This window comes from Cryptomeria japonica, chromosome 1, assembly GCF_030272615.1.
Source record: "Cryptomeria japonica chromosome 1, Sugi_1.0, whole genome shotgun sequence".
Lineage (NCBI taxonomy): Eukaryota > Viridiplantae > Streptophyta > Pinopsida > Cupressales > Cupressaceae > Cryptomeria > Cryptomeria japonica.
In genome coordinates this window covers 659116987-659130139 of record NC_081405.1, presented here as the reverse complement: position 1 = coordinate 659130139, position 13153 = coordinate 659116987, and the positions used below count along the sequence as shown (strand labels likewise).

The 13153-nt window shown below is 38.4% G+C and overlaps 1 protein-coding gene and 1 pseudogene across 1 annotated transcript in view; both read right to left on the bottom strand.

Moving 5' to 3' along the window:
• The window catches only part of LOC131858323 (serine carboxypeptidase-like 17), a 112877-nt gene that overhangs the window by 39427 nt on the left and 60297 nt on the right, over positions 1–13153 (bottom strand). The window lies entirely within an intron of this gene.
• Positions 6291–9398, bottom strand: LOC131047791 (potassium channel SKOR-like; annotated as a pseudogene).

Below are 13153 nucleotides of genomic sequence, written 5' to 3'. Positions count from 1 at the left end.
CTATGCCCCAACAACAGCTGAGTATTTTGCAGGATCGCGCCATCATCTCTTCCAAGGTCATGTACTTGGAATTTGAGGAACTTAAGGAAAACAAAACCCTTGTTCTTAAATCCCTCATTGAGGAGATCAGTGATGCAAGGAGATTCCGGGATGAAGTCTATCAAGGTATTGTCTCACATTGTGAAAGGGCCTCTTGCAATATAGTAAGTCAGGATGGAGAGCTGATTCCAGAAGAAGAAGTTCTTGCTGATTTACAGATGAGGATTCATAATGAATGGAGGAGTGAACAATTCTCGGCATCTTCAATTCAAGCATTGATGAAACACCAAGCCTTTCTGCATGAGATCCAGTCTATCCTGGATAAAGACAATTCTGCCCTCCTCCGTTGTCACGACACTATTGTGAAGACTATGGTTGTTGCTAAGAACACCCATGAACCGAATCCCGAGGAACTACAAGTGAGCATTAGGAAATTTCAAGGATTCATGTCTTCACAAAAGGCAACTTAAGTGTTTTTTAACACTTAGTTGAATTTTCTCTCTTTTGTAATCTTTAGTTGTAATTTCGTTTTGACAAGTTACATGTAAAAGTAATTTTTGTAAAATACAAGTTACACATTACTTGTACTTTTGTAATTACATGTAAGGCAACTACAAGTTATGTCCGATTAGGACTGTAGTTGGAATAAGTCTTAGTTAGTTAGAGTAACTCTTAGTTAATTAATGAAGTCTCAGTTATTTATTGAAGGAGTCTTGGTGGTTGAGAGAATCTCTCAAGTTAGTTAGGATCCTCCCACCTTTTTCTCAAGGCTCCTCTTCTATAAATACTTGAGAGGTCCATTGTAAATATATCTTTTCGAAAGCAAGCAAAAACTCTGCCAAATTTACAGCAAGAAGTCTTTGAGCTTATGTATGTGGATTGAAAGTTTTTGAAGAATAATAAAGAAGGATTACTCAAGTTTTGAGTCTTTGAACTACATGTTTGAGTTTGAATCTTTTTATTTCTTCTATGCAAAGTGTTTCTAAAGGAGCTTAGTCCAATCTGATTTGAAGTCTTTGAGCTGCAAGTAGAGAAGATTAATTAAAATAGGAAACCCTCTTGAAAGAGCAGCAAGTCTTTGAGCTTGCACTAGTTCTTGTCTTTGTGTTAAAAGAATAGATTATTTCAGTCTTTGAGCTGTTATCTTTTATTCGTTGTAAAATTTAGTATAGCAAAGGGTAGATAGGACTTCCAATAGTCAAGTCTTTGAACTTGATATTGCTGTCCCGTCCCGAAAGAAGTGACGGAAGTCTTTGCGCTTTCAGGAAACTTCATTTCCTTTCTCTCATTTCACTTGAAAGTAGTTACTATTGTTCGTTTTCAATCGCTATCCTTTTCTGTGAAGAGAAAAGGATATTGTCTTTCTTGAAGAAAGAAGGAAGACTGCTGTCCCATCCTGTTTTTATTTCAGTTTTAGTTAGATAGGGGGAGCCTTCCCTTAATTAGGAGAGTTTTTACTCATGTGCTGTGGTTGAAACCACAATTTTGTATATTTCCCCCAAGTGTACAAAATTTTCAACCAACTGTTTTTTTGGCGACTCTGCTGGGGACACGGACGCATTCGGAAGCCTTACGCTTTCGTTTGAAGACTAGTGTCCTGCTGTTTTTGAAAGAAGAACTTGGAAATTCTTTCATTTCTTTAAAGCTGGAAAGTTCACGGGTTTACGTTCGTCGGAAGAAAGGTGAATATTCAGAAGAAACATCTATTGCTGAAAGAGCTAGATCCTTTTTGCTCACTAGTACATCTTCCCTTTCACGAACCACAAGTTATCCTCCTTCAAGGAAGAAGAAATCCATCCCAAGTGAAAATTCTTCCTTCTTTTTCAAACCACTAATACCTTCACTACCTAATATGGCTAATCCACCTCCACTTCCTCCTCCCGGTCCATGGGGAGTAGCTTTTGGTCCTTTGGCATTAACCCCGCCTCTTCATCGGCTTCCACAAGGTTCACGCAAAAATCTTCCCAAATTTTATGGCGATGGAAAGCAACACCCAGATGAACATGTCAAGTCTTTTTATATGGCATGTGGTGTTCTTGGGGTTGAACATCAAGATGTTGCTGTTCGTTTGTTTATAGAGACTCTTCAAGGTATTGCAGCAGACTGGTTTTTCAATCTTACTGCTGGTTCAATCGTCTCATGGAACTCATTGAGAGACAAGTTCGAGGAACGTTTCAAGCCTGCAGAAGATGAACATGCCTTGTTGGCCCAGTTGACACAAATGAAGAAGGATACGCATGAAGGCATGCGTGAATTCATTGCTAAATTTAACAAATTAGCAAATAGAATTCCTGTTAATTCTAAGCCTACTCCTGAAAACCTCAAGTGTTTTTTCATCAACACTCAATTGCCCGAGGTCAGTTTCTTCTTAAGACGAGCATCTCCTGCTGATTTAGAAGTTGCTCAATCAATGGCTACTAAAATTGAGGACGATTTGATCTTAGCTGGTAAGATCAAGAAGGATTCTAATCGGTCCAAAGGAGGTTCGCATATGGATGGTTCATTTTCTGGTTCTACCGATCCAATGGTACAGAAATTGGCAAATGAACTTCTTGCTTTAAAGAAGCAAGTGTCTCAGAATTCCTACCCCGCACCGTACAAGGATATCCCAAGAAGGACATATCCTAATACTGCTGCCAGTTATGCTGCCAAAAATCAACCCAAGTTGCCTCCCCCTCCGAAGAGACTTGCACTTGAGCCACCTCCTTCAAAGGCAGCAGTTGGCTATTATGAGACTGATCAAAATGAGTCTTCTTATTTTGATTATCAGTCCGATGAAGTTGCTCTTCCTCAACAAGAAGAAGAAGAAGTGACTGGCGACTCTGCTATACGTTACATGCACTATGATGACTCTGTTGCTACCAGTAGGGCTCATAGCCAAGCATTTGCTGTAACGACAAGATCCCAAACCCGGTTGGCCCAGCAAGAAGAAGCTGTAAAGATCGCAAGTGATTTACAACCACCTGTTGTTATTGCTCAAAGAGGAACGCCGCTACCTTATATTCCAAAAGATGCAGCGAAAAACCAAGTAATAAAAGTCCTCCTCTTGCTTCATCTGTTGATCCCAAGCCCAGCATGCCCAACCCCAAAACATTATCGGACAATGTTAATCCTTTTCCAGCTGGTTCATTTCAAGCCTTTGATATTATTGACCATGCAAGGAAGACTAAGATTCAAATGTCCGAAGTTGAGTATTTGCAAGCTAATCCTGATCAATTTGATAGATTAGCTGATTTTGTTAAAAGTAAGGAGACTCGTCCTATACTCGAAAACACTATCCCACAAGAACCCAAAAAGTTGCCCAATCATTTGGTAACCATTCCGTCTACCACCCAGGGAAAGATAGAACCTTTTTACATTTCCTTGTTGATCAATGGTTTTCAACTAAGCAATTGTGTCTTGGATTCTGGTGCTTCTGATAATGTCATGCCCGCGAAAGTTGCTCAAGCTTTGGGGCTGACTTTGACCAAAACTTTTGGTCATTGTTATTCCATGGAGAACAAACAAGTGCCCCTTATTGGACAAATCAAGGACGCGCAATTTGCATTTGCTGCTTTTTCGGATAATAAAATAAAGATGACTGTCTTGGTGGCTGACGTTCCTGCATCATACGGAATGTTGCTTGGCCGTAATTTTTGTAAAGATGTTGGAGGTGAACTCAACATGGATATGACAGAAGCAAGAATACCTGTTAAAGGTGTTGTGCAGAAGTTAATTCCTGAAAGAGAGACCAAGTACACGGTTGTCAAATCCAATGACCCTCATGCTCAGATTCTTTTTGAATCTTCAGGTTTTGGGAATTATTACCTCCATATAGATGAAATTTCAGAATTTGCTGAAGATTATCCTTCTAGCAGCTCTGATATTTCATTACTTTCAGCAAATGAAAGTTTTGTTCATACTGATCAGGACCAAGCATCAGAAGATGGGTCATCCAGTTCATATGTTATGGTTGAAGAAGCCACATCTTCATTTGTTGATGAAAGTATATCATCTCCTCAACAAGAAGAGCTTCATTCTTCGTCTATTCAAGAGGAAAGTTCATCCTCTCCTATGGAAGGAGATGATAACTTTTCTTTTCACAATGCACTCATCTCGGATGAAGGCAGCTCTAATCATTCCAATGAAAACAACAGTTCAAATGATGTATGGACTCTTGAATTTGATGGCAGCTGTGCTACGAATGGATCCGGAGCTGGTGTAGTTCTTATATCTCCCAAGGGAGAGATCTTCCTGTTATCACTTGAACCTGCACCCCTGTTTGCTAAGCTATCAACTCAGCAGGCTTGTGACACATGGGAACACTCCTAGGCCTGTGGGTTGCCTAAAAAATGGAGTGAACCTCCAGAGTAAGCTGGTTCTTTTCAGATTCTGCACCTAAACTAACAATTTCCTCAAGGAAAAGAGTAAGGAGGAGAAAACATAAAAACTAAAATTGAATCTAAGGTGATTGCACCAGATGGTATTTTTGAAATCTAACTAAGCAAAGGACACACAGTACAACAGTGGTAATAAACCCTTTTTTACACTAACCAACAACCCATGACCCTTGCATCAATGCTTCATAAGCAGGCTGGATAATCAGTCCTAAGAGGGAAAAATCCTTTTCACAACCTAAGACTATTAATCATTAACACACAGCTTATGACCTGCAAGTAGTATATATGTTTCTGCATAAGGCATCAAAAGGAAATGTAAATTTTACGGGGGCAAAAGCCAACCACCAAAGAACTGACTAACCCTGAAGATGCAGTAACAGAGAAAGATGAGAAGTAGAGAAGCAAACCAAGCTATTATCCTTGCCAAACAGGTATCACCAAGCTTTATAACTCCTGAAAATGTGTTACAAAGACATCCCTTCTTGCAGAGAGAACTAAAAAATTACAGTCTGCTCCAAGATGAATGAATCAGAACCCTTACAAAAATGAAGGCTCCCAGTATATATGCCTTTTTCCAAAGTTATCAAGAAGACTCCACCTCCTGATTTTAGGTCGAGCAAACTCAAAAAACCTACTTTTTGGGCCTCAAAAATATCTGAAAAGGGATAAACCTGAGCCAAAAGGTTAAGTCATCCATTCTGCAACCATAAAATCTCATAAATGCAACATAAATGACCCTGAAATGCCCCTGACAGGCCTGCAAGCCCTCATAAATGCAAAAATATCCCTCCCTTTGTCCAAACAAAATATCTAATAAAGTGATTTTTTTTAAAAAAAAGATTTATTATTATCTGGTCAGACATTTGTTTGACTTTATTTTCATTTATATTTAAAGGTTTTAATAATATAAAAATAATAGAATTGTTTTATTTAAAGTGATAAATAAACCACCTTAATAAGACAATTTTATTATTTTTATTTATTAAATAATAAAATGTAATAAAAAAAATATATTTAATAAAAGTGTTTGATTTACACTTTAATAAATAAAATTTTTTTTATTATATTTTATTATTTTTTTTAAATATAAAATAAAATAAAATCAAACCTATGTTTGATCAAATAATAATAAATTTTTAATAAAAAGGAAAACTTTAAAAACATTTGCTTACATCTTTGAGGGCGTATTTTTGAGTTTTAAATGAAAAAACTTGCTAAGAAATTTGCAAGGGGGGACATTAAGTGATATGAAATCACTTAGGAAACAAGAAAGAGTTACAAAGTGTTAAAGTGATTAAAATCACTTGGATGCATATGCGAACCTTACCATGTGGCTTCCAACAATTAACGTGGCATAGAAGAGAGGAGAAAGAATGCGAAGGAAACATAGGCGATTTTTTTTTATGAAGATATTTTAGGGGAAACATAACCCTAAAAGTTCATTTGCTCTTCACTTTTGATGTTCGACTTCTGGAAACTTTGCTCTGCATCCTTCTGGGCGCCGCTAGGGTTTGAGCTGGGCGTGGAAAGAAGAAAAAAGTCGGTTTCTTCTTTGTGTTGGGTGCCGAAATGAGTGCTAGGCCCTCTTTTTGCTTACGGCCTGCTCTTCTCTCTGCGTATTTGCTAGTTTCGGGCTCAATTTATGGAGCCGTCATGGAAATCTGTTGCGTTTTTGAGCATTTTTTGGGTGTTCGAAGCTTGGCTTCCTTGCTGGGCGCGATCCTTCCATCTTGCATCTGCTATTCTGCACAGGTTTGCTATCCCTTACCGATTCTGGAAGGAAAAAATGCTTTTCAATGTAATATGCATGGCTTTCCTCTCTGTGTTTTTCTGAAATATTTCATGGCATTCGAACTTGCTCGGCATTTGCTTCTATTTGCAGAGAAAATTCCCAGCATCTTCTAAAATCAAAGATGCTTTATTCTCAGAAAGTAAAGAAGCGACCCGATCATGCCCACCCTTGACAGCCTCTAGCAAGGGTGTATTTCCAAATTTATCTATAGAATTGACATCTGCTCCAGCTTGTATGAGAAATAATGCGATCTCTTCATATCCTTTAGATGCAGCCAAATGCAAAGCTGTCCTTCCATCATAGTCAGCCCGAGCTGGATCTTCACCAGCCCTAATCAAATTCTTTAGATGATATAAATCACCATGGTAAGCAGCGCTGTTTACTTGTAATGCTAATTCGGCTTCTTGCTTTGCAATTAGAAGAGTGATATCTGATTCCAGCTGCTTGATTCTCAGATCTGTTTCTTTTCCCTCAAGGAGGTTGGTTAGGACCTGTCGTCCATCTTTGAAATAAAGTTGTAGAATATTAACAAAAGATTGTTTTTCTAGTTGCAATAGCCTACACAACTCACAAACACGAACTGTGTAAGGCTATGGAATCTTGCAAAGCACAGCAATTTCACCAAATATGCTATGTGGTTCAAGCCGTGAAATAGTATCCTCCAATCCATCCCCAGCAGCAAGTATTTCTTCCAAAGAACCACTAGAAATAATGTAAAGTTGATCTACCGCATTTCCTTGCTCCATTATGACTTCACCAGGAAGAAAAAACTCCTCATGCAATCTCGTTACAATCTGACTTATAAATTCAGAGCTACATCCCTTGAAAAGAGGCACCTGTTCAACCTCTGACATATATAATGATTGGGGAGACCTTTGCACGAATAGATATTGGAATATCGTGAAGAACAATAGCTTCACTATAACTACTCTCATACTGCAAACGCACATGGCCCTTAATTTGTGCCCTTATGTCCCTCCCAAGCTTATTTCTATTCATGTATCTGATGAGATCGGTCATTCTATCTCTAAATCTTTCAGTCTTGGATCCCTTAACAATTAGTGCTGTCATGTTACCAATCAAATAGGCACCAAGAATCATGTCAAATGAAACATATATCATAACAAATATCATCTCCCTTGTGTTCACAGCATGTATGTCACCATAACCAACGATAGCCATGGTAACAATGGCAAAATAAAGTGTTGTTATGTACCGCCTCTCAACACTGATCTCTCTGAAATCTCTAAAGTGGTAATCACCCAAAGTTAAGCTCCCAATCCATGTAAATCCTTCCTTTGATTCTGGAAGGGTTGTTGCCAGATAATAAAAAATGCAAGCAGCAGTATGTGTGCAATAGAGCTCTACAGCTATAAGTTTCACTATTCTTGCGAATAGATAATTTATACGGATATCCTTTTCCATTTTCTGGAAAAACTCTGTAAGCTTCCTCACTCGATATAACCGAATCCACAACAGGTATCTTAATCCTTCCTCTCTCCCTGCAGTCTTGCCCTCTTCCTGTAATCTCGTTTGAGGACTACCATATCTATTTCCTCATAGCGCGAGAGACCCAAAGTTGTATAATGGTCTGAACTATGTAGTATATGCAACCCTGAATCTGCAAGAGATGGATCTGCTTTAGCTGATCTGATGGTTGATGATTCTCCAATTGCCTGTGCAGACTGACCAGTTTGTGATCTTTCACTAGATGGTCTAGTCTTATGAGATTTGCTTGATAATTTAGAGGTAGTGCTTTGGGGAGGATGTTTGAACTTTTTTGGCACTGTTTGTAGTTTCTTCAGCTTCTTGACTCGGACACTTGCTCTCATTTTCTTTTCTACTGGTTTTGAGTAAGTAATTCAAAATGTCATTTGATATAAAGCCAAGTTTATGCAAAAAACTAAGCCAAACCATCCAGTACAAACTTAGCACAATACATAGAATAAATGGTTGCGATTAGAACTATCAGTCGTGCATGATTCAAATCGAACAGACTTCCTCCTATTATAATCAATGCTCCAGCTATCCAAAAGCTGCCATACACCCATAGCATCGTAGCCCCTTCCTCCGCTGCCAATTTCTTGTCTTGACTGAAACGGCCTTCCAATCTCCTTTTATATAGTCTTTACTGTGATACTTCCAACAATAGCAACTTGGCATTTTGTTGTGCATTTGAAACAATATATTTTTGGCCAATCCTAAAGCTGGTGCAGAAAGTATCGTCGAATTGAAATGAACACATTTTACAAAGAAATGCTGACGCCAAGCTGAAACAAAAATCTCAACAGACCTCTTGCATAAAATCAAAGATAAAGAATCCTTCAATCTGGCTTCTCCTGCATATTAAGCTCCCATGCTTTAAGACTTCTATTACATAACTGATAGCCCCTGCCTCTGCAATTAAAATCCTACTATCTGAAATTCTCTTTGCAAGTAATCGAATTTCCTCTACAGCAGCTCTTTGCACATCTGTCTCTCTACAAGAAAGTTTCTGAACCAAAATATCTATACCTCTTTAATCTTCAAAACAAACATTAGAGCTGTTACTGCATACACTGGAGCCACTGGGACTTGCTTTACTTGGTACTTCAACACCATGAGTTTCACACCATTGAGTAATCAAGCTTCGAAGCACATAATTTGGTGTCAAAATTATGTGAGGCAAGACTTATTGAGTCCTAGGGCATGTTTTGTGACCTGAATCAAACCATTTCTGAATAAATAATCGGTCATACGTCTGTCCTGTAGCAACAATAACAGGATCTTTCATCAACTTTAATGGAATTGGGCAACGGAAATCTTCTGGAACAGTAGGGGAAGTAGTCTCTGAAGCAAGACATTCAACACCATACCTATCTTCTTCCAGGCTCCCAATCCATGTAAATCCTTCCTTTGATTCTGGAAGGGTTGTATTGAAGACAACATTTTTTACAATCCGGAAGGATGCTCATAGACCATGCAGACAAGCTATAAGTGTTTCCATTAAATGTTGTAGCTAAATCTTTTGTCTGATCAGTATTGGCAATGAATGCTGAATATGTTTCTGAGTCTGTGTAGTAAAGGTGTGCCTCTAAACCAGGTCCAAGATAGCGATATTCAAGGTCTGAGCTTATCGTAGCTGGTTCACAAAGTTTAATGGATCTATGTAGATCTTTAATGTGCCCCCATTTTGGTTGTCTCACCATTCTAAAAGTTGATTGCCATTGACACTCACAGCTGATTCAAGTACATCCTTGTCTGATCATGACCACTGTGTACTCCTTTGATAACTTTACTGCTGTGTGCATCTTTGAATGACTGTTTGGACTGAAAATGGTGAAAAACAAACACTAGAAACCATCCTTTTGTCATCTGCCATTCAATGCTGTGCATTAAAAATAGATATTTTATGAAAACTGTAGCTGCCATTTAAACATTATTCTCTTAAAATCTGCATATTATTTCCAAGGACGCAGCTGTCTTGAATTTGTTGAAATGTCTGATCAATCACGCCTTTTCCAGCTTATCATAAGAATCTTTTAGGCTTGATGCATAAAATGTCGTCTTGTTGATCATTTGTAGATGTTGATCATAGGCAGATATTTGATAATGTGATTGCATACTTGCGTTTTTGTTACTCTTCTTCCTTTTATTACCAGCCCTGACATGATTTGATTGTATGAAACCTTGCCATTCCTCACATGAGCTGGGCTCAACCCTTGTGGGAGCCGCATTCATCTCCACTCATCTTAGTGAATTTCATAACCAGCAAGCTGTCCTTTTTCCTTTTCCTGCACATGAAACAAACCTGTTAGCAAAAAATGCATATGTATGGTGACTTTCCTTTGATCTGATTTTTTGCCTTTCGAGATTCCTCTGTGATGCGAGTTATATGCATTTGATGTATGTAGGGATCATATATATATATGCGTGCATTAGTACATATGTCAGAAATGCAGCCAGCTATTGCTTAGAACAAATGTTCTAACACATTGTTTGTTTCAATTTTTTGCAGATATCAGAAGGAAAGCATCAACGGACCAGGGTGGAGCAGCAAGACAAAGGCGACGACGAGCGTACCTCAACTGTTCCAGTCATTCAGGCAATGACTGGTTCCATTCTTGACATGCCTTTCCTCATTTTTTCCTTTGTACTTGTGCATACATATATGTATATTTCCTTTCTGTACTAGATGCATGTAGCTAGTCCCACGGCTCCTTGTGTGGGACGCAATTTTGAATATGAATAAAATACTTTCTTTTGCAATGAGATGTTTCTCTCTTTGTTGTTACAGACTAGAAGTACTTAGAAACACCATCTTTAAAACACAAAAAAAAAATAGAGAATTAGTAAACACTAGCTTTCCTTTGTTCATGCTAGCATTTCTCAACCTATTTTTCAGCCAGGAGCGAAAAATAGGTAACACTTCCCTTACTCTTTCAAGTTGCAATTTGCTAATACTAACAATACGGCTGAATATGAGTCGCTTTTGTTAGGGATGAGTGTTGCATTGAAAAGAGGAATCAGAAACCTTCATGCCCAAAGTGATGCAGAATTAATTGTTTGTCAAGTGAGAAACATATATCAAACTAAGAATGACAGACTCAAGCACTACCGCAATTTGGTGTGGGAGAATATTGAAGATTTCGATTCTTTCAATATCTCAGTTGTTCCTCGTGAATACAATGATAGAGCAGATTCTCTTGCTGTTTCAGCTACTTCCTTAATCCCTCATCTTGACTTTGGTCAAGATAAATATATTATTGAGATAATCTGCAGACCGAGTGTGCCAGATAATTGGGATCATTGGCAGATCTTCAATGATGATAAGCAGATCAATAATTTCTTGCAAACTGAGGATGGTTTCAATAACCTGTATTTTGAAGGAAGTAATTCTCCTTCTTCTTTGTCATCAGATTCGGTACCTGATTCATCATCTGAATCTGATGAAAATATCCTTCAGCTGAAAGGAAATAAAATTCCCAAGGGGTTGGTTTCTCTTGAAAAACTTTTCGATCAACATGATCGTTATATCAAGATACGTCAACAAGAGAGTACTGATTCTCCTATGGGATATGAGAAATATAATATTGGATCTGACAGAGATCCAAAGTTTGTCAATATTGGCAATAACTGCACTTCAGATGAGAGAGATCAGTTTATTCAGCTTTTGCGCCAATACCATGATGTCTTGGCGTACTCATATGATGATCTAAAGTCCTTCCAACCCAAAGAAGTGCAACATGACATTCCTCTCAAGCTTGGCGCAGAACCTTTCAGATAGAAGCAACGCCAATATAATCCGAAGATTTCAGGTACCATTCTTTCTGAAGTTCAAAAGATGCTTGATGCTCGGATTATCTTTCCCATCCATCATTCAACATGGTTGGCGAATATAGTACCAGTGCATAAGAAGAATGGAGAAATACGTATCTGTGTGGATTTTAGAAATCTTAATCAGCTATCACTCAAAGACAATTATCCATTGCCAATCATGGATCAAGTCTTGCAAACGGTGACAGGTTCCGAGATGCTATCTATGCTAGATGGATTTTCGGGATACAATCAGATTGAGGTTAGTGAACCTGATCAACACAAGACTGCATTCACCACTCCATGGGGTACATTTGCATACCGAAGAATGCCTTTTGGGTTGATCAATGCAGGAGCTACTTTCCAGCGAGCTATGGACTTGGCTTTCCGTGGTATTGTTGGAAGGTATATTGTAGTATATCTTGATGATCTTACTGTTTTTTCTAAAGATCATGAGAATCATCTTTTTCATCTACAAGATGTACTTGAAAGATGTCGCAAGCATGGCATCTCTCTTAATCCCAAGAAGTCAATTTTTGGGGTGACGGAAGGAAAACTTCTTGGTCACATTGTTTCCAAGGAAGGTATAAAAGTTGATCCTGAGAGGGTTAAATCTATTCAGAATCTCCCCTTGCCGTCCAACAAGACTGCCGTTCATTCCTTTTTTGGTAAGGTTAATTTTCTGCGAAGATTCATTCCTGACTTTGCGGAGAAGACTCGTCATATTGTGGACATGATGAAAGGAAAGTCTTCTGTCCATTGGAATTCTGAAGGAAGAGCGGCATTCAATGAAATTAAAGATGCAATTGCTCATGCACCCGTGTTGGTTTGTCCTAACTACACCAAGGAGTTCATTATGTATAGCTATGCTTCCGAGCATACTCTGTCAGCTATTCTGATGCAAAAAAATTCAGAAGGAATTGAATCTCCTATCGCTTTCATGAGTTGTCCTCTGAAGTCTCATGAACTCAAATATTCCTCTATTGAGAAGAATGCCTATGCGGTGGTAAAAGCAGTTAAGAACTTCCGTTTTTACATCTTGAATTCTCATACCGTTGTGTTAGTTCCTGATACATTAGTCAAATCTATCTTAACACAACAGGAGTTTGGTACAAAAAGAGGAAATTGGATTGCTAAAATCCAAGAATATGACTTGGAGATCAAGCCTACAAAGCTTGTTCGAGGAAGAGGACTCTGTCAGCTAATGGCAAAAGGTATTCCGAAGGAGCAGGAGTTGGATGATTCAGGAGATCTTCCCAAGGTGTTGTTTGTTAGTACTACTGATGAATGGTACTCTAATATAGCATTTTTCTTGACCTATGGCGAATGTCCACAACATTTGACATTCAAGGAAAAAAGAAGTATCAAGTTGAAAGCTGCAAACTTCGTATTATGGGATACTGGTTTGTACAAAAAAGCCATTGACGGTACTTTCCTCCGTTGTGTTGACAAAGCGCAACAAACTAAATTGCTGGAATCTTTCCATGACAAGGCTTGTGGTGGACATTTTTCTGCGCCAGTAACCGCTCATAAAATTTTGAGAGCAAAATATTATTGGCCTACACTCTTCCAAGATGCTTTCCGGTGGGTACGTAAGTGTGTACATTGTCAGCAGTTTGTAGGCAACCAAAGCTTGCAGCATTACCAT